Source organism: Nomia melanderi, chromosome 11 (genome assembly GCF_051020985.1).
Source record: "Nomia melanderi isolate GNS246 chromosome 11, iyNomMela1, whole genome shotgun sequence".
NCBI classification, from domain to species: Eukaryota; Metazoa; Arthropoda; class Insecta; order Hymenoptera; family Halictidae; genus Nomia; species Nomia melanderi.
This window is the reverse complement of record NC_135009.1, coordinates 4,858,043-4,883,938: the sequence shown is the minus strand read 5'-3', so window position 1 is coordinate 4,883,938 and position 25,896 is coordinate 4,858,043. Positions and strand designations below refer to the sequence as shown.

At 35.2% G+C, this 25,896-nt stretch overlaps 1 protein-coding gene and 1 long non-coding RNA gene across 8 annotated transcripts in view; one reads left to right on the top strand and one right to left on the bottom strand.

The window, feature by feature from the left end:
* Pino (protein pinocchio) overlaps window positions 1-25,896 on the bottom strand; it is a 122,713-nt gene that overhangs the window by 17,162 nt on the left and 79,655 nt on the right. The window lies entirely within an intron of this gene.
* LOC143175100 (uncharacterized) lies at window positions 13,653-25,141 on the top strand. Of its 2 annotated transcripts, none has more exons than XR_012999729.1 (3): window positions 13,653-13,821; window positions 13,917-14,048; window positions 24,960-25,141. It is a non-coding gene; the product is annotated as an uncharacterized LOC143175100 (long non-coding RNA). The 2 variants fall into 2 exon arrangements; XR_012999730.1 differs by lacking the exon at window positions 24,960-25,141 and adding an exon at window positions 16,296-16,623.

Sequence of the window (25,896 nt, the reverse complement as noted above, 5' to 3'; positions counted from 1 at the left end):
AAAAAATAATAGAATTTTCTTATTTCCGAAAAATTGAAGAGAACGTGTATTTGCTCCTTTATTTAAATACTTATTACATTAATACGATTGGAATAAATAACTAGATACATTGTTTTAGAAAGGTTAATAAAGAATTAATGAAAATGAATACAATTATGATTCCATGATTTTATTGGAAATTCGATGGATAGGCTACTCGAGATGTTATAACTTAATAAATCGATCGCACAGTAAAATTCTTATTAGAGAAACAATCAATACACTGATTATATTACATGGTTATTTGAGTTGTACGAGCTGAATGATTCCTACTAGTAGCGACTGGATGATTTACGAGATGAACGGAGAAGATTATTTGGATTATGGTATAGCTAACTGGCATAATTGATTCTTGCCGCGAGAACTGTAAACCGTTTAATTACGGACAGCAAAAATCATTGTAGCGCGACGTTCGTAGTGTTTGATTAAATCCTGTGCTCGAAATGACCGTAATAATAAATGATGAGTATACAAAATTGATATATTGTATTCATATAAACAACTTGAAAATTTGGAATTTAAAATAAATGTAACTATTATTTATCCAATATAAATCATCAAATCTTCGTTATGCATTTAATATGCGAAATTCAATTGATATATAGAATATATTGATTAAATGTCAAATAAACGGTGGTTTATTTTATAAACTAAGCTATTATTAATGATTTTAGTACACTATTTTAACGGCAGGTTAATTAAAAAAAATCATTTGTGTAATACATTTTTTCATCATCGATATCTTCATCATTACTATTGATAATTGTTCTATCTTTGAGGCAAAAGCGAAAATCTCTAAAATTTGCGACTAATTAAACGAAAAGTCATTAATCATTTTCAAACTGTTGATTTAAAAATCCATACCGAAATTATAGCAATGAAAGTAATACTTGGCACTGCAATCAGTTTAGTAAACTGTTAAGAACAATTACTGAACACATGCATTCAAACATGGTGTTTCAACATGAATATTCATATTTTACGCCACCTTACAACAAACGTTCACTCATTAAAAATTATCGGTCGTTATCAGGCACGTTAAGCATTAATTGATTCAAACATTTTCATTATTGACCTGCAATGCATTATTATTTCACAATTTCGTAAACTCTGTTTCCTAGCACAAGTTAACCTGTTCACTGTGGAATGTAATTTAAAAAATCTCTGATAATGTTCGCAAAGAAATCGTCTAATGCAGATCAGATGTACCTATAATATATTCTAACGCAAAGCTAAAGCAAAACGAAGAAGAATGACAAGTTTATCTGAGAAAATAAATAATTTATCGATGAAAGAATTAGCATTATTTTCAGTTTAACGTGACGTGTATACTCGTTGAACGCAGTTCACTGGTTAATTTAAAAAAAAACGTTATCGTATTATATATCGGCGTGTTCATCGGTTTCTTTCTGTTTAAGGTTTTTCGTCTCGGCGAGCACGAACAGACATCCTGCCTGCACAAGCAAGAAAGTAATGTAGATCGGAAAAATTGTTTAATCCCAAATGATTATTTTGCGGTAAAAGAGTATAAATGCAAACGAAGGTATTATAATAGCTGGCGATTATAAAACGAGATTCCTGTGTCGACAGAAGGTCGTGGGAGAATGTCAAGGATTTCATCATTGACACATTGGCAATGCGCAGTAGATTTCATTATCAAGTAGCAATGCGAAAACCTTGGTATATTCTTAGAAAAGGAAATCATGGTGAAAAAATCACAAAATACCAAACGGTATTCGACCTATTATGCAATTTTTCTATGGTACATTTAATTGACGGAAACAGCTCGCAGATCCGATGGAATGTTGATTGAGGTACGTCTTTGAAGATGACTTGAGTCGTGCTGCGTGACGATATACTACCCGATGCTTGTTATAAACATTTCTTAGCATTAACACGTTAAACGCCACGAGAATCATGAACGTTTTATACACGATTTTTTCGTTCGTAGCAAAGGTAAATAGGAACAATTATTAATTATTTGGCATCGGAATTCTTATATTACACCATTATTAACTTATTTTGTGTTATTAAATGTCTTTAGTTGACAGCAGTCGTCTTGCATATTGTAATTCTTTTCAAGCAACTCAGAAGCGTCGGTTATCAGTGACCGACACAGCATTTAACACGTTAAATAAATATTTTTAAATATATAATTAAATGATCATTTCAATTTTAGATTTATACAACTTTTAAAAATTGAACATATAAAATATAACGAAAAAAATATGTTTCCAGAAACTTCGGAATTTATTGTTTTATTAGTTTTCAAGACACTGAAACCGTTTCCGAAATAAATTTACACATTTGTTTACGATAACAGGCATTACGCAAGCAAAATGGAAAAGAATATATGTTGATAAAACAATTGTTTTTTCCAATGAAAATTTCAAAATTGACGGAAACATTTCACGGAATTGTGAGTGCTCACGTACATGTCGAAAAATTCCGTTTCTATTTCAGTTGTGAAATGAACGATTAATCGGTCGAAGGTAAATTAAATTGATAATAAGCTTCGGAGGAAAGTGAACGTAGAACAAAGCAATCGTTTCGTCAACTCCGCGACGCAATGGATCGACGTAACCGCAGGATGAAGTCATCTCGCAATGCAATGCAACTGCATTGACAATAAAAAGAAAAAGGAGGAAAAAAGTTCAGCGCAGCTCGAATTTACACAATCACGGGCAATCCGCGGAACTTTCGACTCGAAGATAAACACGATCCCCATTAGTCGTCGACGACCTAATTACCTCGGATACCATTTGTGTAAGAGCACTGCACGATCGATGACCCCGAGAGCCATTACTTAACATCATCGTTTGCATTTACGAAACATTGATAACGCTCTCGTATATTTTACGATTTAAATGTGCTTCAATTGAACGAAGTTTCACGCTTCGATGTGGACCGTAAATGTAATATTCTTGTTTGTCGTTTTCAAACGAAACTTTTCCCAAAAAAATTACAAATTTATTTGTTAATAAACAGAAGATATGTTTTATTTCGGATTCGTCTAGTATTGTTTCCTTGTCAAATTTTATGTAGATTCTGTGAAAATAGTTTTTGCTCAATTTGTATCACGTTATTAATATTAATAATAATATCTATGAATATTGTTATTATTATTAATTAATATTTATTTTTGTAATATTTTCGTTGACAACGAATTAACCAATTATTCTTTATCATAGACGACTTTTTTCGTAGAAAATACACGATCCGAATTTTCAAAGTGAAAGATGGGTTTGGCGAGAATTAAGATTGGAAGGCGAGTGTTTTTGTAAAAACACAAATGGTGGACACGTTTATGAATCTCGGTCGAATCGAAGTGAAAGGAAAAGAGAACAAGGCGTACCGCTACTAATAAAGGATAATTTTCTTTGTGCCGCTTTTGAAAGCGTTAGTAACGCAATCGTAAAAGTAGACGGTTCTAAAGGCGAATGAATTATTTTTAACTACATAAACAAAACGGTCAAACTATTATAGTCCATAGTTGCGCTTATTGCGTATTTTCAACTATACATAGACGAGGTCCGAATCGATTTGCCGGTGGTCTTATATTCCACTGTCCTTAACAGTTGCTGCTGCAAAATGGAATAGTGGAAAGTTTATTTTTGTAACAGGGCCAACGGTCAGCCAGTTTTATCATACTCTGAGCCGAAAATAGAAATAGATTTTAATCAAATTCAATTGTTACGACAGCGTATCACGACACAGCACATGTATTTCCGGATATCGGTCTTGACAATGAAAATATTAACTGAAAATGACGACTGTTAATTATATTTGCAAGATTATATTATGTTTAGAAATTAATTCGGTACCATTTCATTCAATCAATTCTAAATTCATTAAATTTTGAATTTCTTTATCAGTTCAGGATTTCTAATTTTGTTTCAAAGATCAGTTGAAGTCATTGATATTAATAGTGAATATCTCTAGAATATATAATTTTTTTCTAAATATATAAATTTATTTCGTATATAGGCTACACTACTTTGTTTATAGTATTGAATATAAATAAATAATAAGATTTTTCAATTCTCAAGCAAAAAATACAGTATTTTTAAATTACATCTCCATAGGAAAAGATATCGCTGGTATTTTAAACTAGATTATATAAAAATTGAAAAAAAAGATATCCAATCAATAGTTTGTGCACAATTTATTCCGGAACGTCATACGCGCCATTAGTCTCAGTCGATAATTCTGTAAAAAGAGTAAATATCGCTTTCAACGACATCAGAACATTGAAATGCAAGCGACAGAGGTATAGGCGGACTATGATATTTCAGTTTCAGCTGTATACCTCTCATTTCTTTCCATCCTGTTATTAAAGCAATTCAAAACGTCAGCGTTCAATATTTTGTTCAGTTTGTATGTACACGGTTTAATAGTTTTCCGATATTCAGGCGGCTCTCCTTCAGAAGTTGCGGCAAGTTTCGCCATGCACAATGTTCAATCGTGAATGAAATTTTCAATAGAACATGAATGGAAGGTGATGACGTATCGCGAAGTTACATTCAAGATCGAAGTATCACGTCACGAGTGAATCTTTTATAGCAGCACCGATGACGTATTCCACGATATCGTTCATAAAGCGAAAACACACTTTGCATGCCTGTTCGATAATTCTCACAGTTTGGTTCACTTGTGAAGAGCAACAACCGTCAAGTAGTATAATTTCCTGTACTATAATTTCCAAAGTAGGGTGACTTCCAATGATACACTGAGAGTTTCTAGATACTGAGACAACTGACATGTTTCCCACCACTGTTTCTTTGAATGACTCATTCCTGATTTTTTTTTACAATTATTGAAGAGATAACAGATGTTTCTTCGAGACATTTCTAGAGAAATTGATTTAGTGATACACAAATTCAATTGTAAATCGATTAAAATCTCAGTAGATGCACTCTCGAAGTTTCTATAGAAAAATTTTGAATAGCCAATTCGACTACCCGATAGTTGTAGTGTTAATAATATCGTACGTAAAACAATATTGATATTTTACTGTACTGTTTGTATTGAAATCAGGATCAATTCAACTCAATTTACTTATTCCATTTAACGTTCTGCACGTCGTACATGTTGACGTTTCATTTTAGGCTGCAGCCGTATCATGCGAATGACACGGCATTGAAAGTGTTAATGTAAACTACATTGCACAAATACCTTCAAATTGATTTCCTCCGTCTTTGATTGTGTTCATATAAACGTTTATAATTGAAAAATCGCCCAGTTAACAAGATAATACTGTAAACCATCTACGTGTGTACAGTGTCCCTCTTTGTAATTGCGTTGGATGGGGACACTGCTGACACTTAGCTCCATTTCCAAGAGAAGATCCTTCTCTGTCAGCAGATTGAATTGAAGCAAAACTTTAAATAAACGAACCAAACCAAGAAACATAGAAAACTTGACTACCTTGAAATTGCTGTCAAGACGACCATTAAAAAATGTTTCAACAAAAACTTCTTGCAGAAGTGACATATATTTTTCTCTTCCACTGAGGATAATGATAAGATCAAGGATTCGAGAAACGGAGACTTTAACCTTTTACTTACCAGAAGTTTTTCTCTTGGATATTTTTGTACAAACAGATTATTCGAACCCATTAACGGTACTTCGTAAATTGTTTCAGTGTAAATTGCCTTCACTGTTCAACAAGTGTTATATTACTTTGATTTTTACTCCTTATTTTTATCTATTATTAATATATTCAAAATAACTGATTTTAATTTTCATATTCTTATAATTACTAAAACCATCAAAATGTTAAATGTCAGAAATTATTTTTAAAATTAATAATTGTACTTACGTAATGCTTCATTTTAGCAAATGTACAGCTCAATTTGTGCATATCAAATTTGAAGAAGTTAATAACTCACCGCACTAATTCCTCCGCAAAAATATTAACCCCCTTACAATATCATTGTAAAGACTTTTGGAAAAAATCTCACATAGAATTTAACATACACAAATGTCATTCGATTGTACTCAGTCCAAATAAAATATTATATTTCCATTATCAATTATAATGCTTTAGAATAAACATAGAGGTAAAACCAGGGTGGAATTTTCTTCCTCCCCTAACGAATGATCAGCAATGAAATTATTCAGCCAAGTACAATCGTAAAAGGAACCACAGTGCAAGAATTTATATAAATTTATAAAAGAACAACTACTTTATATAATTATACATGAATAATGCAATAAAATTATTAAATTGGATCTAAATTAATCAAATTTTCATAATTTTTTGTCAAATCCCATGTGTATGTATTGTTGTAATAAATCTCCTATAAGATTCCTACAAAATAAAAAAAAATCATAGGACAATGGGTTAACCAGTTGACTGCTTGTGACGAGTATACACGTCATCTTAAAGCTTGAAATGATATTAATTCTTTATTTTTTCAGATAAACGTGTAATTCTTCTTTATCTTGTTTTAGTTTTTCATTAAATTATACTCTAGGTGCATTCGTCCCGCATTTGACAAGTATACGTTTTATTTTTAAATTTTGGTGCACACAAAACGAGAGATTTTTTAAACTAAATTCCACAGTTAACAGGTTAAGAAACCACCCCAACAACATTTGAACTGGCGCCATCAGGTTCACGTACGTTCGCACCCTAGCATCCTGAATCCCCATCATGCTGTTAGCCTTCACCTGGGGCTAAGGCCAGAATCCAGCATGATCGTAAAACCACGAGCGAAAACCCCAAGAGAGCACCGCTTTTGCACCTTTTACTCCCTTCGCGCGACGAGCCTCTAAGATTAGCTCGAAATGCTTTCGCCTGTTTCGGGGCGTCGGTTTACGAGGGAACCGGGTTCGCGAACTGCTGGCAATGGTCCCGGAGACGGCAGTCTGGCCCGCGTGATCTCGTATTTTTATTCTGGCGGCGTACGAGAATAGAGGAGCGTTAAGAAAGGGGTATGCTAGTAGCGGCCACTATGCGCCCGTGCACCAAAATTGTCTGAGGTCGAGCGTTAAACGGCACGGCGATCGGTGACGCGTGGTTCCATTGTCTGTTAGGCCTAACTATGAACAATATACTTTTGTTTCTTGGTAATGAAACGGTGATTCGGCTTAAATTCGAAGTGCAATAGGTCTTCGATCTACCCCTTGTTCTATAATGCCGTGTCAGAGTCAATGTTAAACTGCATTCGGCAAATCTGATTGTTATTTACCTTTCTTAAAAATATAAATTAAATATTGTTTTCCTATCATCTGTCGTTAACACTTAGATAGTTAGATAGATTTATCGAGCACAATTGTAACAGAAATCATAGAGCAAGGGGTTAAATTGGTACTTAATGATTTAGATTCTTACGTTGTACCTTGGAATATATAGAATCAAATTTTAGAAATATATTTTCAAAAGTTTCTTTTGAAGTCTTCATTTACCGTGACTGTCAGTTGTTCAGTTAAATGAGATAATCGAGGTTCTACTGTAGGTCGAACAGTGACAAATATTGAGATTTGTGCAGATTCATTATAATTGAATAAAAATTAACAATAGAATAACGAATAGATATTACTTAAAAATAAAATGGAAAATTATTTCAAGTAACCAAAAGGTACAGTATTATTAAGTAGAGAGAAATTATGTTTTGTTCAAATTGCTTGACGAGAAGAAAGGTAGCAAGTTAGTATTCTGTGAAATTGAACAAGAAAAAATCGGCTTATGAGATACCTCATTCGATAATGTGAAAGGGTCAACAGTGTGACCTACTATTCATTGAGTTAATAGAATAGTAAAACAACGACTTTTACTCCATTTTTAAAAAAATACAAAAGTAAGCTAGGTAATTTATAACACAAAATTATATTCTTGGTAATTAATAATTTACTCAAAATTATAGTAGAAAAATTGTGTTTAAAAATGACAAAAGAGAAATTCAATAGTCCTACTTCCTTTCTTTCAATGTAGAAATTATTTATTCAACTATTCGGTAAATACTGAAAATACTTCAGAATTACATAAAAACTTTATAGAATTAAATATTTCAAAATGTGCTCTGATGGAAGCAGCGAGAACCCTTCTGAATAATATTTTTCTTTAAGGAACCATATGCTTGTTTTATTATCGCATAAAATAAAAATAGTTTATGGAGGCTCGAGCGCAATGTTTCGAAATTTCATGGAGTCATAACTCCGCAAATGAATGTACGACGAAAAAGCAGTAAAATAAGTTCATACAAACACTTATCGTGTCTGCTTTCACGTTCAAGCTGCGAACGTTTCCTGTTGAACCAGTTGATCGTCTATATTCGTGAAAATATACCGCTAGAAACTTTCAACATCTTCATCTGAACATCTCTTCAAAAGAGGAGATTGATATAATCCATACGATATCGTGAATAACGCGCAGACATGTTTAAATAAAACACTTTGTTATACTAACAAAGTTCATAATGAAGTTTATTTTAATACTAAGCAAGTCTTGTAAATTAAGTTTTTCATCTGTTTTCAGTGAACTTGAATTGAGCACAAAATATCATGAATATTTTATGTACCATCTTGTGTATAATAAGAAAGAATAAAGTTTATTTTCTAACAAAAACCACAGAAAAAGAAAAAAGACCAAGTTTATGCAGTTTCAGTAACAGTAACCTCTTTCTCTAATATCCTCCGCCATTTCTAGAACAAGAAAACGGCGGGAAGATGTTTGAATTTAAACTGTGTCAGTTTTTACTGTATTAACCTGATCTACTTACGTGCAAATTTAGTAATTTATTGTAACAACACGAAATCAATTTCGATGTGTATTTACGTGCAACCTTTACGCGCAAAATAGAGAGTACTTATATTAAGCGGACCTAATTCGCGTCCATCTCCAATTCCAATGTATTTTAAGTGCACGCAATGCGTGCTCACATTCGAAAGTGGAACGTGAATGCGAAACCAGTGTCCTGGGACTCGACAGAAATCATTCGATACAAAACATTTACTAACAAATGCAAAATTTTCGAAGTTAGACATCTAATATTCAAAAATATATTTCCCAATTTTCTAGAAGTGTACTAAAAACGTTTCCTTTTTATTCATAAAAACCAATTATCGATTGAATTAACTCTTAAGTTAGCCATCGAATTATGTTGTTCGAACTGGATTACAATATTCACGAATATGTTATTTTCAAAAAGTAAATTGGTGTGAAGGTGTTAAAAAATGAGGATTAAAAATAATTTTGTCAAAATATCTAGAGAATAAATTGTGTAGAAGAAAAGGCTATGTTGATGAATAAAAAAGTTTCATCGTGAGTAAATAGTAACGTTATTGTATATAAGAAACTAATCTCAATTTGTTAAACTAATTCTCATTGTGCAAAGTATACACAATATTAGTAAACATGTTGCTGATTAAAAGTATAACATTTGTTTAACTGTGTTATGGTCCTTAATTTATCTGCAAACTCGAAATACTATTGAAAAAATAAAAGCGCGGTCTAATAATAATTTTTTAATACCATCCTTAAATTTAAAAGTATCCTTGACAAAATGAGAACGGGGTTAAATCGAAAAGAAGTAAGCAAACAAAATGGTAGTAATACATCAACCCAACCGCAACCCGATACAAAAATGGATAACCCGTGTACCCTGTTGCTAACAGAAGGATTAAGCTTAACACGTTCCAGTTTCCCAAGAACCCTCCAATTTCCTCGTAATTCGAATATATAACTCAGAGAGTATGTTTCACGTCCGGAAGTGGATGTAGCGTGTGCACCACAGGAGCATAGCACATTTAGGAGATGACTTCACATCTAACGGAACGACACAGGAACAATAGATGTCCTAGTTTACAATTTCATAATTCTAATTGGTTACTAACCGTATAGGCGAATAGTAAATTAGTAATCAAAAATATCAGGAATTAAGAAATAAAACAAACATAAGATTTGATGAGAAGAAATGAAAAGCTGATCGATCACCCGAATCCCTTAGCCTAGTCAACTCCTAGCAGTACTGAAAGAAGATGGCATCAGAGACAAGACAGTCAACAAGTCTTCCACTATGTGTTGTCTTTATAGCTTTGGTTAGGTGTAACCATAATGATAAGTAGCAAATTAGAATCATAAGAAATATAAGAACTGACCAATCAAACCGCATTCCTTAACCTAGCCATTAAATGATTTCTCTACAATACATACATGCGTACGCCACTTTCAGCTTGTCTAGAGTGCACACAGGGCTAACCTAAATACATGACCCGTGAGGAGCATTTCAACCCCGTCGTCAACCATGATAGCGTACATGTTATCGATTCCCGGAGGGCTTGAAACGAGGCCAACAACCCTCGAGGTCGTGGCAATCTCTCTCTCTCCCTTCCTCCCATACCTTTCCCCTCTGCCCCTTGCTCCACCTACCCCTAAGTCTGTGTCTCTCGTGGGATGCGGGGGTGAATTCGATATCGATCGACCTCGTCGACGGTTCTACCAGACTCTGGTAGAGGCGATGCGTGGCCACGGCGAAAGGCGGAATCGGGTCGTTTACGATTGCGGCGCGCGCGGCGAACGGAAATACGGAAAATCGGATTTACGCGTTTTCCCGATCGGTCACGGATACACCAGCAGACTTCCCTCCATTTTTACGCGTGATTTCTGTTGCATCATTTTCAGCAACGTGGTGTAAGAACTGCATATATTTTTGTCTTTCACTACACTGTAACGTTGGGTATATGTAGTGCGTTGTTGTATGATGCCCCACTATCATATGTTGTATAAGCGGTATAGATAGTGTTCCAAGTAGCATATGTATAAGCGCAGTAGACTGCGGATATCGCGTAATTATACCGAGAAACGTGTGATATGCGGTAAAGTGGAATGCAATAAAATATTTAATGGAGATTTATACTTTCTTAATAACTTTCGTAATAGACCCGCCGCGAACAAAAAATGGTTTTATGTACTGCCTCTTAGTAACTGAAACCAAGCAGAAATGTGGGAAATAGGTACTTGATTGAAATTTATTGGGTAATTTGTTATAGTGAGTTTGAAATTATTAACTAATAAAAAGAAAATAAAAGAAGAAGTAAACATTATTGTTTTGGGTATTTTAAACGTTTATGTATAAAAGAAAAGAGGAAAATATTTAAGGATGAGAATTTCACACGATTTAATGATAAATAATTTTTGTCAAAGAATATATAATTTATTAGGTATGTTTCTTAAATTGGAACTTAAAAATTATTTATAATGCTTTAAAAATAACAAAGTACGTATTATTTATAGACGTTTCGAAAGTCTTCAAGCGTTGATTGAGACGAACAATAACAGTAAAAAGAATGTAAATAAACAATCGTTACATGTGACCGTTCAACTTAAATGTTACTCACGTGACGAGAAAATGCACGGTATGTTCAGATGACTTTATGTAATTGCAATGTTTGAATTGCCCTGAAGCAACGACATTGCAAGGACCTTCGGTTGCATAATGTCCAAGCAACGCAGGGTATGGAGGCAGATCGGAGTTTCCTTTTTAAGTTGATAACACTAAATACGGTAAATGGCATGAAAGCAGTAACTGTCAGTGGACCCGACTCTTTCATGAAAACGGTACGATGATAATTACCGGCTTCTGAATATATGAAGCAATTAAAAAATCATACTGCAACATTTTGCTTACTACACAGTAAACTAATAATTATGTAAACTCAGTTTGTTTTCATTAATTTTTCGAAAACATTACAAAAAATTTTAATTAATTTAATTCGATTAACAATTTAATTTACTGCAAGCATTAATAATTGTGAAAATATTTATACAGTCTCGAAATAATTAGTTGAAGATGGCAGTAGAAATAAGAATGGGACAAATCAAGAAATAAATGGTTAACGAAAAAAAAATGTTCCATTTTTTATATTACGTATTCATGTTTGTATTTCCTGTTTAATTTTCACACATTTCCTACTGAACTGTTGGAACCTGGTAAACAATGACAGTGACCAAACGCAATGAAAATTTGAAGACCAACTCTCGGCGGGTAAATCTCGATATTTTCAACAGTTGGCTGCACTGTCGCGCAACTGTGTGATTTTGTTGTCGGGAAATATTTACCGAACGCTGAAAAAAAATACCGCTACATGCGAGGTCAATCCGGTGTGCCGCGGTGTTCGATGCGTTCGACATGAAATGTTCGCAAGCGTCATGTACGAGCGAAACGGGCAGGAATGCAGCGAAGCGTTAATAGGATTGAGAAATTAAAATTCCGCCTCTGGAATTCGCCGTCGTACGACTGGCGTAACGGGTTTCCAACGAGACTCAACACAAACAAACATAATCATCGTTAAGATATGACCTCGTTCGTTGCATATCGGCAACGTCCTCGCAAAACTGAACCATTCACCGTGTGTGCTCGTTTGTCGTAGCAAACGTTCACCCCAAATTAACCCTAAAAACAATTTTCAGGGTTAAACGAACTCATCCATATACATAACCACTTGTATCCAACATTGCGAACCTTTCATTAGAATTGAAACGATTCTCCCATACGAGAAATATATTCTTTTGACAACCTAACCTTACTTTTTCTATGGTTAATACACGAACATTTCAAACTTTCGAAACCTGTCGTTCATTCGAAAAGCATTCTCGATCCCAATGTATTTTAAATTCCACGAACGATCATCAATTTTCTTCGATAATCTGAAACCATATCTTGACAGTGGAATTCATTGATCAATAACTTCGTTCGAACCACCGACGGTGACGAGACAAATTTTCGGCGCCAATGCGACTCGATCGTCGACGCTCAACGGTCAAAACCTCGGTCGATGCTCGACCGTTGGGCGTCGGGACGAAGTTACCGATCTGAAGTTAGTTACGCGACTAGAGTCAGGAGTATTGATTCTCACGCTGCGTTTGTTTCTTCGCTCGCAGTGTATATATGCACCGTGTATCATCGTCATTTCTACGAAACCCAGGGAGCCTCTCGTTACACCACTGGGACCGAAAGACTTTCTATCCTCTCTAGGCAGGAGGAACGTATTCCGAATACGTTTGACGTAAAGGGAAACAGAGCTAGCGAATGCTTTCTCGATCGAGAGGCATGGTGAAAGCATGGGCGAGCAACGTTCAATACAAAGACCGCGAAAGGCCACTGCCAGAGATCCACGGATTCGATTAAAATCCACGATCGAGCACCGATCGTTTTCCCTATTATTCCTTTGTCTCGTAAAAACTCTTCTAACTCGGGGGGACGCTATATCACACGCACATGGAAGATGTATGGGTTACGGATATGTATCAGTAACTTACGTTTCGCAGTAATCCTCGAGAACCAGACGACAGTGTGAAGCACGACAGAAGTGCACTGACTTTCACTGGTTTTCTTTATTTCGTTAGAAACGAAACGTCGGGGACTTTACGAAAGAACGACGGTTTACTTTGGGTCGCTTGTTAGACTGATCGAGTCTTTAAAAACACCGAACAAACCGATACGAGGTTTCTAGTCTGACTGAAGGTAACCGCCGTCGCGCGGGTGCCTTTTATAACCACGGTGTGGGTTGGGCATCGCGGCGACAACGGACCAGAGGAGTGGGGCCAGACGAAAGCCATCGGAGAAAAACCCATCTGCGCAACCGTGTGCGCTGGTTGAGCGGCTCGGTGTACGTGGCCGTGCGCCAGTGTGCGTGTCGTGTGTGCGATATACACGGGGGCAGGGATTCTCCGCGCGTGGTGTCGACACGTTACCAGCACATGTTGATAAATAAATAACGAATTGTTGGAGTGATAACGGCTTTTATCACGGATGGATTCCGGAGTTTCTGATACCGGTGCGTGTACCGCGCAAATTTTACTGTTTTCTTCTTTTCCTTGTTCCTTCTTTTTTTCGTTTCGCAGGGTGAGATTATACAACGACCGACGAAAGGTCAGGATCTACGCTCCTCTCGTTGATTAACGCATTGAGGTCGCTGTGATCCACCAGTGTAGCGCTGGGCGATGCTGTTGCACGCTGAGGATAAGCCTTTAGCGAATAATCTTGCTGTCATTAATCGAGAAGGTTTGTAAATATTACTGGTGAACGTTTATTGTTAACGGCACGTCCAATAGATCAGATTAGCGGTGGTTTTATCGTAATTAAGAAGAAGCGTGGACAGTGTGATTCACCTGTGGATCGTCCTGTTGATATTAGGAAAAAGTTCGGGAAATACAGTGACCTCACCGTGGATTAATATATTGTAATTCTTCATTTTCTGAGTTCTTCAACGCATAAGGTTCTTTTCGAAATAATATTTCTTTAATGCTCCGATCGTGATATCTTGAAAAACTAACTTATCCGAGAGAACTAGCAACAGCTGATTTATGATCTCCATGTTTCCGAGGCGTCCTGGCAAACCTCTCCAACTCTGGACAGAATCATAATATTCGCATGAAAAAGTGGTTGCAGACTCTTCAAACGATGACAAACAAATCTACTAAGTTTCAAATTGATGCATTCGTTACTTCTGTTTAAAAAAATTCTCGATCTGAGAGGAGCTTTTGAAAGAGGACTAACGATCGTAGGCGTTTCAAAAAATTCCTGAATGTGTGACGAACCTGCCAGAAATATTTCCGTGCGAAAGGGAAATTCAATATTGTGCCTAAATCAGTTTTGGAGTGCCGTGTAGAAAATGTCACACTGCGAACGGTGCCACGTGTGACGGTACCGTGTAACTGAACACCGCGGCATCTCCCACGCGCAAGGATGTAAAAACCCCCAGGAAATGAAAGGCGGACACTGTCGGCTGTGTGCCGCGTGTACCCTATTCACACCCCACCGAATTATGCGGAAAAAAAGAAAAGCGTAGGCTTATCTTTACCGCTGAAATGTCACCGTCCTCCGTGTTACATTCATAAGCAGACATACGTCAGGCCACCTTTGCGCAGATTAGAGAAGGGGCAGAGATTCTCAGTTCAACGTGCTACTATATCGGCTCTCTATCGATTTCCTGTCTCTTACAACGTTCCTGAGGCTACACGATGAACGGAGGCAACTGCAACTGCAATCTTTCGATGCATTCTTCGTGCAAATTATAATGCACCGCGCGAGAAACTAACGTTTACATATGCATACTATATGTACATGTGTATTTTCATTTTTTTTTCGTGAACCATACTTTTCTTTTGCGTCTCGAAAACAATCTTATCGTTTTGTTTAAAAAATTTTAACAATATCTTTTGAACTTGATGGCTTCAATTTTATCTGAAGAATTCCGGATGCGCACATTGTCGTTCTGTGTTTACAAAATGCAGAAGTATTTGTAAATAAATCGTCATCATTTGGGAAACAAGTATTTTTAGTCCACTTGGAATGTGTTCGATTAAAAATGTGATACTGCTTTTGTTTTTGAGAAGAAATGCTCTATGAATAAGAACTTTGTTCACATAGATTTTTTTACGCGGATAATTTTTGTTTTTATGAGTATCGTATATTTCTGTAGTATGTTTGTAGTAGTTCAATGTATACAACAAAAATGTGTATAATTCGATCAAATTCGTCATTCAATATTAATTCTTCGAAAATTCCGGAAAGTTATCACGTGTTAAAAATCAATTCACTGTTAATAAGGAGTAAAAATATTTTACAATGTTACTCGATTTCTATGGAAAATAATTCAACTTCTATATTGGTGGTTCAATCATGTGTTTCCACGGAAATTGTTCTTCGAAAGAAATTTTAGAGTAAATCGATGTTCCGCGAAAAAATCATCCTGTGACCCAGCTGGTGAAAAAGCGTGGGCGAGATAAGCCAAAAACGACGAACCAGTGAAAGTAAACTATGCGGTCTGAATAACTGCATGCCAGATAAACTAAAATCGAGGCTATAAATTTTAGTAAATAAACGATGATAGGCACGGAATCAATTACAGGCGTTTTAAAGGATTACGCTTATCGATACTTGAACGATACTTGAACGATAAAGAAGGAAACTTTGTACTGTGTATTCTCCCTCGTACCTATATACAATTTGGAAGATAATTTTAATACCCGTGACTGAATACTGGGTGAAACAAGTTGTTAAATTTAGATGACGATAGTATTTATGTATAGATTGCAGATGTTACTAGAAAACCACGCTTTTGTACAGTGAACTCTTAAAAACGGGAATAGGAACTCACTGCTCCCATTACAAAATTTGTAAACACTATACTAAGGAAAAATATTATTTAATGTTAAGGTACTATTAATATGTCTTCTTGTACTTAACGGTTTCATCTTCTTTACATTAATAAATTAATAAATTAGTATTAACTTTCTTTTTTCAAAGATGGACACTTTACTACTACGTTAGTAATGAAGAAACACAGTCATCTTGATACGTCTAATAAAATCGGATTAAACTTTGTCGTCTATCAACGGTTGCAGCTGCTATAAATGCATAAAGTTCACAATCTATTTATAAGCTTCAATAGAGAGATCGTCTCGTCGCAAATAGTCTTCATTTGCACTAAACAAAATTCTAATTTACCATTTGTAACCTTGGAGTGACATACATTATCTACTACCGATGTATTTTCAATTATATAGTTTCTTACATAAATTATTACCAGTTAAATCATTCTTTTGCTTGTAATTTATAACACTAAATGTATAAAATCCAGTAAAATAAGTACACAAGGAATGTTTAATATCTATTTCCTCCAAATTGTATACAAATTTAGATATTTCAAATATAAATGAATACAAATTTTAGAAGCAATGAATGTGGCTTAATATTAACCTAATAAAAACTGTAAATATTCTTAATAATTGTTAATATTAATTTAACAGACATTTTACTCTATTTTAATATCAGTAATAATAAAAAAAATATAAAAAACAAATAGTACCAGTTTAAATACTTCTAAATATACAAAGATCGAAATAAGAGAAAGAAAATAAATAGAATATTTATAGATTTCTTATTCATGCGGATCATTTTGGTTACTCCGTCATTCGAGCAACGATGAACAGAACGAGTAGACACTTCATTTCCGCCAGTCCACAGATGATTTCCATTGCAGGGTGTGTTCAATGACGTTTATCATTGTACAGCTAGAATTTAACGGAAACCTTATACGTTCTTGATCATAGATATAAAAATGCAGAAGCCGGGATGTGTGCAAGCCAAACAAACGTCAATTGGTTCGGGCTTGATTCACAATCGGCAACACGTCCGTGATAGGTATTGAACCAAACAACGGACAAACCCTGCGGAATCGTGGGTGTCCTCAATCGATTATGCACCGAACGAACGGAATACAAATGGAAACATATTGTCCGGATTGAATACACGAAAATACGCATATTATGACACCATTGCGCAATAAATACTGCACGATAAACGACAAAATCAGCTTCGCCACAGCTGAATAGCATTTCTGATTGCTCCAAACGCTCTGTCATTGAATTCTTCGACATAAAATCAATTTATTTATCCGATATTGAATTTCTAGATACGTTTCCCTTTCACTTAGAAGAATTCGTTGGATATTTTACTTTCTACTCGTTTATCAGTATTAGACTTTTTTTGTTAAAAGAATTCCCTCGCGTGATTTAAAGTGCTTTCGAATAAAATGGCAATTTTTCATTGGACATTCGTGACTTTTGTTTTTCTTTGTACAGGGGAGATTCCTATCGAAGAAATCGGTTATTTATGATAGGTAATTATACGAGCCTCGCGTATTAATTGTTTGTAATAATTATTTAAGCAATGTGTACTGTTTATGTATTTGTTGTCTGCAAGAAACTTAATGTTTATGAATTTTCTAATACATAAAATGATTCGAAGTAAGTTTCTGAATTGTATTAACAATAATTGTATTGTTATATAATTGTTAGTGGACAAAGCGGTGAATGGATTTCTTTGATTATTCAGAATTATGTAGGTATGATTAAATATATTTAAAAATTGTATCTTTTATCTATTGCTGTATGAATACATTTTTTTCAAATCAATTACTGTCAGTGATTGCTTATTTGTTAGTAACCATCTATGGCCATACAACTTCGTCTACTGAATTCTGTAATAGTATCTCGAGTTAGTTACAAACTGAAATCCAAGAAATGACTCAATGTTTTCAAAATATCTTGAAGTTACACATTTAGCCAGCTCTATATCTATACACGTGCACGTTGAATTAATAGGTTTACGTTCAGTTTACAAACTCAATTTACGAATGCGTAATTTTATTGCGAATAACGTGAAACATATTTTTATATTGACTATAAAAGTAAATTAATAATCAATGAGATTACTTGATTGAAAATATCATAATTTTCATTAAACTAATAAACACGGATTTTTTTTAATTTTTCAAGAAGAATTCGATGAAACTATCGCCAATAATTCTAAAAATTGTTAAATGTAACAATCTTGAATTGTAAATTCGCGTTTGAGTTTAATGTTGTGTCACGGTCCAGTTTCTAACAATATAGAATGTATTCGCCTGTTGCACGAGACAATTCCGAAAATAGGCAGAAGATGAAGAGGGCATTCCCATTTATGTTGTCGGAATTCCTACTTCTTTTTGCACCTACGCAAGCCTCGAACGACACAGATTCCACGTGCTGAAATGACGAAGGCTGATCAATCATAGAAAAGGTCAAAAGTTCTCTTCACGTGCAGGGAGCAGGGTTTCAGTCTCTCATCAATCACTTCATTTACATTAGTGCCAGGGCAGTGCACTCATCAGAACTTACGAAATTTTCTTTCTTTACTCCTTTCAATTTTCTCACGCTATTTTATTAACTTCTCACATTCTACTCTATTCAATCTTCCACTTTACTTTGCTAAGTTCTCCAACCCTACACATTCCAGTTTCTCGATTAAACTAATATGCGTATTTATCTGTCTCCTATATTCGATATTTAATTTCTATCTCCTATACTTTCCATCGTAAAAAGATAATTTTAGTTGCAATTTTAACTTTGTTAATTTAATCATTTTGTCAGTTTGATTTGTTATTCGTTAACCAATAAAAAATTAAATAGACCTAGAAATTGGAACGAGTTTCGAATTCATTTTTAGAAGTTGGGAATACCATGATTATTATTCACAACTATAATAAATGACTAAGAATTCTAAAAATGTGCTTATAATACTGAAAAAGTTCAAATATACGTTTTTTGAAATCTTTTAATAAAATATTTCAAGGGGAATAATCCGAAAATAATCCAAAATTTGCTGTTTCCATCATCTGTACGGTCATGAAGGCTGTCGGTAAGCCAGCTTACGAGGGTCTTAACCTGAACGCAGGTAAGGACGCCGTAACGAGCGTCAGTTCTTCTAGAAACAATAGAATAAACTGTGCAATAAACGTCCGCAGAGCTATTGTTAAACACTTCGAATCAATAAATTGAAAAATGAAAGAAGAATTGATTTTATGAAAATCCTAGACCGTAATCCGCCCTTAACTCAAAGCGAACCTCCACGTGTATTAATACTTTGATCAATCAAAAGAAACCGTTGTCAAGGCTCGTGCACACCGTTATTATATCACGCCTGATGACGCGTCTCGTCTGGAAGTATAATCTCCGACAGCGCGGCCGCATAGAATCGCTTCGGGTGTTCCTATAATTTTTCCTTCTACAGGGTGGGCTATTGAAAAGTAGTCCATCTCCAATATCAGTACCACGCTCTTTGTAGGAATTGTCAGAAAGATTAATAGTCTGTCGCCTCATGTGCAGTGTTCCAGCTTCATTTTGTTTTCCTATTTAGTCCTTTTATGCACATCGTGCCGGAAAGATGATGTTAGTGTTGTAAAAATGAGTTCTGAGCCTCAAGCCTTTAGAGCTTGAGCGTTCAAGGCTCGAGTCTTTAAAGTCGAAAATTTGAGTTGTCTGTTGCTGCACTAAGACTGCATAGCTAAAACCCAGGAAATTTGAAATGCCTCGAAGATTGAACTTTAAGTTTGAAATCTCCAATACTGTGTTAATATAGCAACAGACAGCACGAGTCTGCGGCTGCTTCAAAAATAAAGGCACGAGGTTTCGAGCATTTTACAAAACTAGGTGGTGTTCATTTCTTATTTGCTCGTTCATCTTATCATCCTATCATCTTAACATTCTACTTTCCCATAGCTCACCCTGTAACTCGCGGTAACTTCCTAACGTCGGGTTTCAACGGCAGTCTCGAACTAGGCTGTATATCCTGCGTGCGCGCGCTCATCCTGGATCGGTCACATGTGGGTGGTTAAATCGAGTAAGAGGCGTGCGCACGTGCAAAAAGTAATTTATAGCGTGCACACATAATTCGGGGACTGTAAGGTTGGGAAGGTCGCCGAGAAAATCGCGTACACGTGGGATCGAGCGATTCTGTGAACGACTTAACACGTGGAGCTTTGTACACGCGCGAACACAACGTGATTGGGATTAATAAAGCGTAAAAAGAAGAGCGGAGGAATAGCTTTCACGCGACTGATACGCCAATATGATGATGCTTCGCTACGTCGCGGCGATAATCGTGTCACGCCCACGCGTCCAATCGAGCTTAATTGTACCGGTGCAACTACGGTTTCCCGATACCGTGGCGTGCCGCTTACGCGATGTTTATTCGGGATTTGATTTGCAGTTAAGGGTATAACCGGATAATCGATTCGTTTCTATGTTTTTCGTTTTAAACCCTTGCTTTACAATAACGCGTTAGACTCGTGGTGAAGATTTGAAACAAAATTTAATAAACATAAAGATTACCGGATTCTTGTGAATTCAAATTAAATATTATTTTTCTATTTAAATGGTGTCATGTGACGGAGTAAGACGAAGCTATAGAAAATTTTGTTTCATATCGTTACGTCTCACCTATCACATTCTGGCTCGTTTCCGTCCCTTGTTATTACCGTCTGGCTAATAATGACTATGCTTCGAAAGCCGAGGTGCCTCGAGTGTCGTGAGTGGAAGACTCCCCTTGCCACTGTGCACTTTTAACACTGACACTACCGTAACAGTCAAAACGACTGGTTTCGATCTTTTCGTTTCGCAGTTATTGATATCTTAAAAGCTCGAATATTCGAAATGATCTTAAAAATAAATAAGTTCACTTGAATACTATAATGAACGTTCGAAGAAACTGAAAATAATCTATTGCTACATTTTTTGTAGGGATTACATATTACACGTTGACGTAAATTCGGTCTATAGTCGTCCAATGCTTGTGAATGTAGGTGCAAATGACGGTAATGGTCGTCCTATATTCTTAGTACTGTGTATAAAAAATATAGTAATTTTATTCTGAAAGTATGAAATCTTAATCAAATTTCCCAAGAATCAACTAATTAACAAAAACAAATTGCTTTTCTCATCCAACGCCGATTTCAAAGTAAGCGTCAACGTGTTAATCGTATCAAATGCATGGCAGTTCAAGTGTTAAACCCAAGTCCGATAAATCTAACGTGAGGGGCATATAGTAGTTTATCGCAGTTGCGAAAGGAATCATAGGGCAACCCGTTAATTCTTGCGCTCTTCGGACAGCGAGAATTCTATTCTAATAAGATGAATCAATTTATGTTTCATCCCGCCCTTTACAAATCGGCGTGATTCATAGTTCCGTAATGGAGCAATTAGCAATCTATGTAGTCGAAGTTTACACAATTCCGGAATTGTCCGACACTGTTACGCGAGACTAGCAGCGGGAGAGATAAGTCGTGGCTCGTCGCTGTCATAATCCGAATTCGTCTCGCCTCGACCGACTGAAACCGCCGAGCAATTAATTGATAATTGTCTCAGCGGCGCCGTTGCGTCACTCTATTGCCAGGTTACTGACACATATGCAAATACCGGGGATAACGCAAACATTATCCGTGAAACGCAAAAAAGAAACGTCTAACGAAGTGTATTTCCGCTTGTCAGCGGACAGAGAAGATGATACAATTAGATTCCCTTCCCCGAACACGAAACAACGGCCACTAGGAGTCTTGTAAATAAATGATCCCACACATGGCCGCGTGATTTAACGTGATTGTTCTGTGAAACCGCCGACGAAAACGAACTCCGCGTTCACGTCTCTCGTTTATGGTTCTTTAGCTGATTAATTACCGAACGTTCGAGTTACATGTGCACTCCGTGCACACGTGTCCGGATAATGTACTGCGCGATAATGTTCTTTTTATTCAACCGACTGAACAAAATGTTTAACGTCGATATTGACGTTACGTTGTCTTCGCATGTATTTTCGCGTTACGCGTGGACAGCGTTAGGTTGGGCAAAGTCCTCTTTTGACGCATCGACTGTCACGTCACCTGAATTCGGCCGACACCAATTTTTGCATAAACTTGAAAATTTGTTTTCTAGGTGGCGTGTCAGACAAACTGAATTTTCTTGGATTTATGTAAAGACAGTAGAGCAACCTTTATGAGGAATCTTGACTTTTTAGTTTCTGCTTCATTAAGCAAACTGTTTCGAGTGTGTGGGGGTTTTTATGAATCTTCGTTTGGTTAGTGTGTAAAGAGAAATTTTTTAGAGTAAGATTAATTGTCCGGTTAAACGAAGAATGGACGAAGATTTGTTGAAGTATTATGGTAAGTTAAATTATACAGCAAACTTTTAAGTGTACTATAAGAGAAGAAAACTATACATTGAGTTATGTACCTGCTTGTAATTTTCGATTTTGAACATCTAAGTTTGATGAGTCTATTATGATGACATTTGTACATTTGTCTCGAAGGATTAAAAACGTTGCTTAATAAAATTCGATTTTATTAACACATTGGCCGGCTCACCAGCATTTATTAATATCATATGAAGTTAAAACAATTTGCTTGGTGAAAAAGACTCTGAAATATCGAGGTTGTGTCATTCGAATTCGAGTGATGTGATAATTAACGTACATATTGAGCTACAGATTTGATAACCCTTTACTACTTTTCAGGGTAGTTGTTTACAATATTTTTTGAGAACATCGTAATAACGCATTGAAAGGGAGAACGACAGAATGTTTCGTGTAACCCAAAACAAACACAATAAAGATAAAAGCATTCATTATTTTTTGAGCTGAGCTGGCAATAACTTTCGTTACAGATACTGCAAAATTATTCAATAATTTCTTAATTATATAATCCGTATCAATAACAATGATGAAAGCGTTTGAACCGAAGAAACTGAATTTTTTAACAAGTTACCAGTAGAACCAGTCTTTGTAGCAATAAATTTTTATTTCTTTCTTTTACGAAATTCCAATACTCAGTCTGTTGTATAGAGCTTTTTTTATCTTATATACAGATTGTAATGCATTATATCTAGAATTAGCATTATATTAAAAAGCATTATATTAAAAATCAATGTAACCATTAATCAAATTTTAGTGCACCATATTAACAGTCAATATAATCATTAAGGAAATTTTAGTGCATTACCTTAAAAATTAATATAATCCTTAATTAAAGTCGAGCGCATAATATTGAAAACTATTAATATAATCATTAATGAAACGCAGTGATTGGATATAGCTAATAAACGAACCATGAAACAAGTCACAATGCTAATTTATGATGTCCCCGCAGCTTGCAGCTATTGAAAACGGTAAACGACATCACGCACGGCGAGCGTGTTAAAGAAGCTATTGAATGGAACAAAAATACTATTACGTTAACATTAAAACTATCGAGTAGCTGAAGCTACGCGAGACAACCGGTTCGTAATTTTCTCAAAAAAATATCAACTGTACATTTTTTTAATATTTCACGTGACGTTTATTGCGATATGCTAATCCGTTCATTTGCATGTTTTCAAGAGCTTGTACGAGAATCCGAAGTATAATAAAACGAATCATTTAATAGCTTTTAAACGCAATTTTCTATTATGATTTATAAATCGAATTAGATCGTTAATGGAAGAAGAAAAATTCTATTCAACTTTCAGCTCGCTTTAACGTAAAATTTATGGAATTAATTATTTATTACACGTTTACGTCCACTTTTATTGACACAATTGCACGAATACGTATCTTGATCGTCTATTTTGGAACCCCTAATTTCCGAGATCTAAATGAACAAACATTTAAGAACAATAGAATAAACTCTGCAATAAATATCTATAAATCGATTGACTGTCACGCATCTTGCAAGAATCCCGTCTTTCGTTTTTCTTTTTCTTTCGTTCCAACTCAGAAATTGAATTAAGCGTATCTACTTTTCCATAAAAAGATTCTAAGTAGTGCGATCGTTTCACTTCTAAGCGGGCAAAAATAAAAATAAAAATAAATTATTAGAAGGAAAGCGAATAAATAAACTTACTTCGATTCTACGAACTGACATGGCACTTTAGACGGTGTAACGGAGAAATGCGCCGTTCGGCCCTCAAACGGTTAAGTGTTTTCCGAACAGACAAAACTTCACTCGTGATTCGGGTAAATATGCATTCGCAAACTGTCGTGCACAAAAACGACCTCAATTAGAAATATGCTATTGGTTTGCGAGGTTTCACGTAACGTTTCCCTCGCACGCGTGGAAATATACGATACATAAGACGATTGGCAATTTTTATCGCGTGACTCGATGTACACACAACATATATTGACTCTATTCCAGAACAAATGTCGCGGCGAACAAGCGCCGAGTGTATACGTGGCATTACTTATCTGGTCACGAGTTACGATTTCAATGGCGCCTCGTAAAACTTATTGAAAGTGGATGATTATTAGGTCGTCGGATGATTAACGCAGATTTTTCAATGCGTATTAATAGATTATTCATCGCAGAAACCATTCCACTGGAAATGTCTCATCAAGTTTTATTGGTTGAACTCGACGCACAGTAGGCTTCTATTGCACGAATCTCTGTTACGAGAATTCCTCGGATACTCTATTTACCAATGATCATTTGGAATTACTTATTTCATCTCGTTTTAACCGCTTCTACTTCTAGAATGATAAATATAACCTGAATATAACAACTCTCTTCAAACGTACTGTGGAAACAGAATATCGTTTAGAATCTTAGGTAACTTATTTTTACAGCTATTCACAGTTTGGTGATCTAATTCTTGTAAGGAGGTATTCAATGGAAACTTAACGCTTGATATTTTAACCCGTTGCCTTATAACAACGTGTCGGACTCGTGACGATGACTTCAAAGAGGATTTAACAAGGATAAATGTTACACAATTCTTTTGAATTCAACATTCAGTATTATTCTACTGTTATCAATAATTATACTTTAGAGCAAACATATAATATGTGAATATCTATATTTTTGATTGTAGAAACATATGAATTAATGTCGACGAGAAATATTGATTCTATATTGTTCAAAATATTTGAAGAAGCATGTTTGAATTGTTAACGACAATATAGTAGTTATTAAGAAAAAATCAAAGAATACTCCTAATCCTCGATTTACACGATAGACTGTATTTGTAAGATTGCGTATGTAATTTACAAAACAAAGAGAAGATTAATGTAATTTTTGCATTTGTCTGACCTGACTATGTTAAAATAAAATACAAATGTGATCGATGAAATGTCGTGTAAACCGAGGGCTAAATGTATACACCTATCATCTAAAATAAAATAATATCTCTATCGAATTGCTTTTTCTTATTTCTCTTCACTCCTTATTATTTAATTACATCAACCAATTATTAACGTGAGAACTATTTAAACAGTATACACGTCTATAAAAGGTTTCACTTAACAAAAAACGAAATAAAAATTTGATAAAATCTACTACTAACTTAAATATTTTTCAGAGATAGATATGCACAACATTTTCATCAAAAGTCGAAGTGGATCATTGAAGAAACAATCGTATGTTCGCAACGAATGTTTGTAAACGCGTCGCTAGTCACGAAAAGCGTGCTTATAAAGAGATAATACCGGACAAGACAAAGTTTAACCACAAGATTAGATTGCACGGTGCTAAAAGGCTCTAACAAATCTATTTTCGTTCCATCCT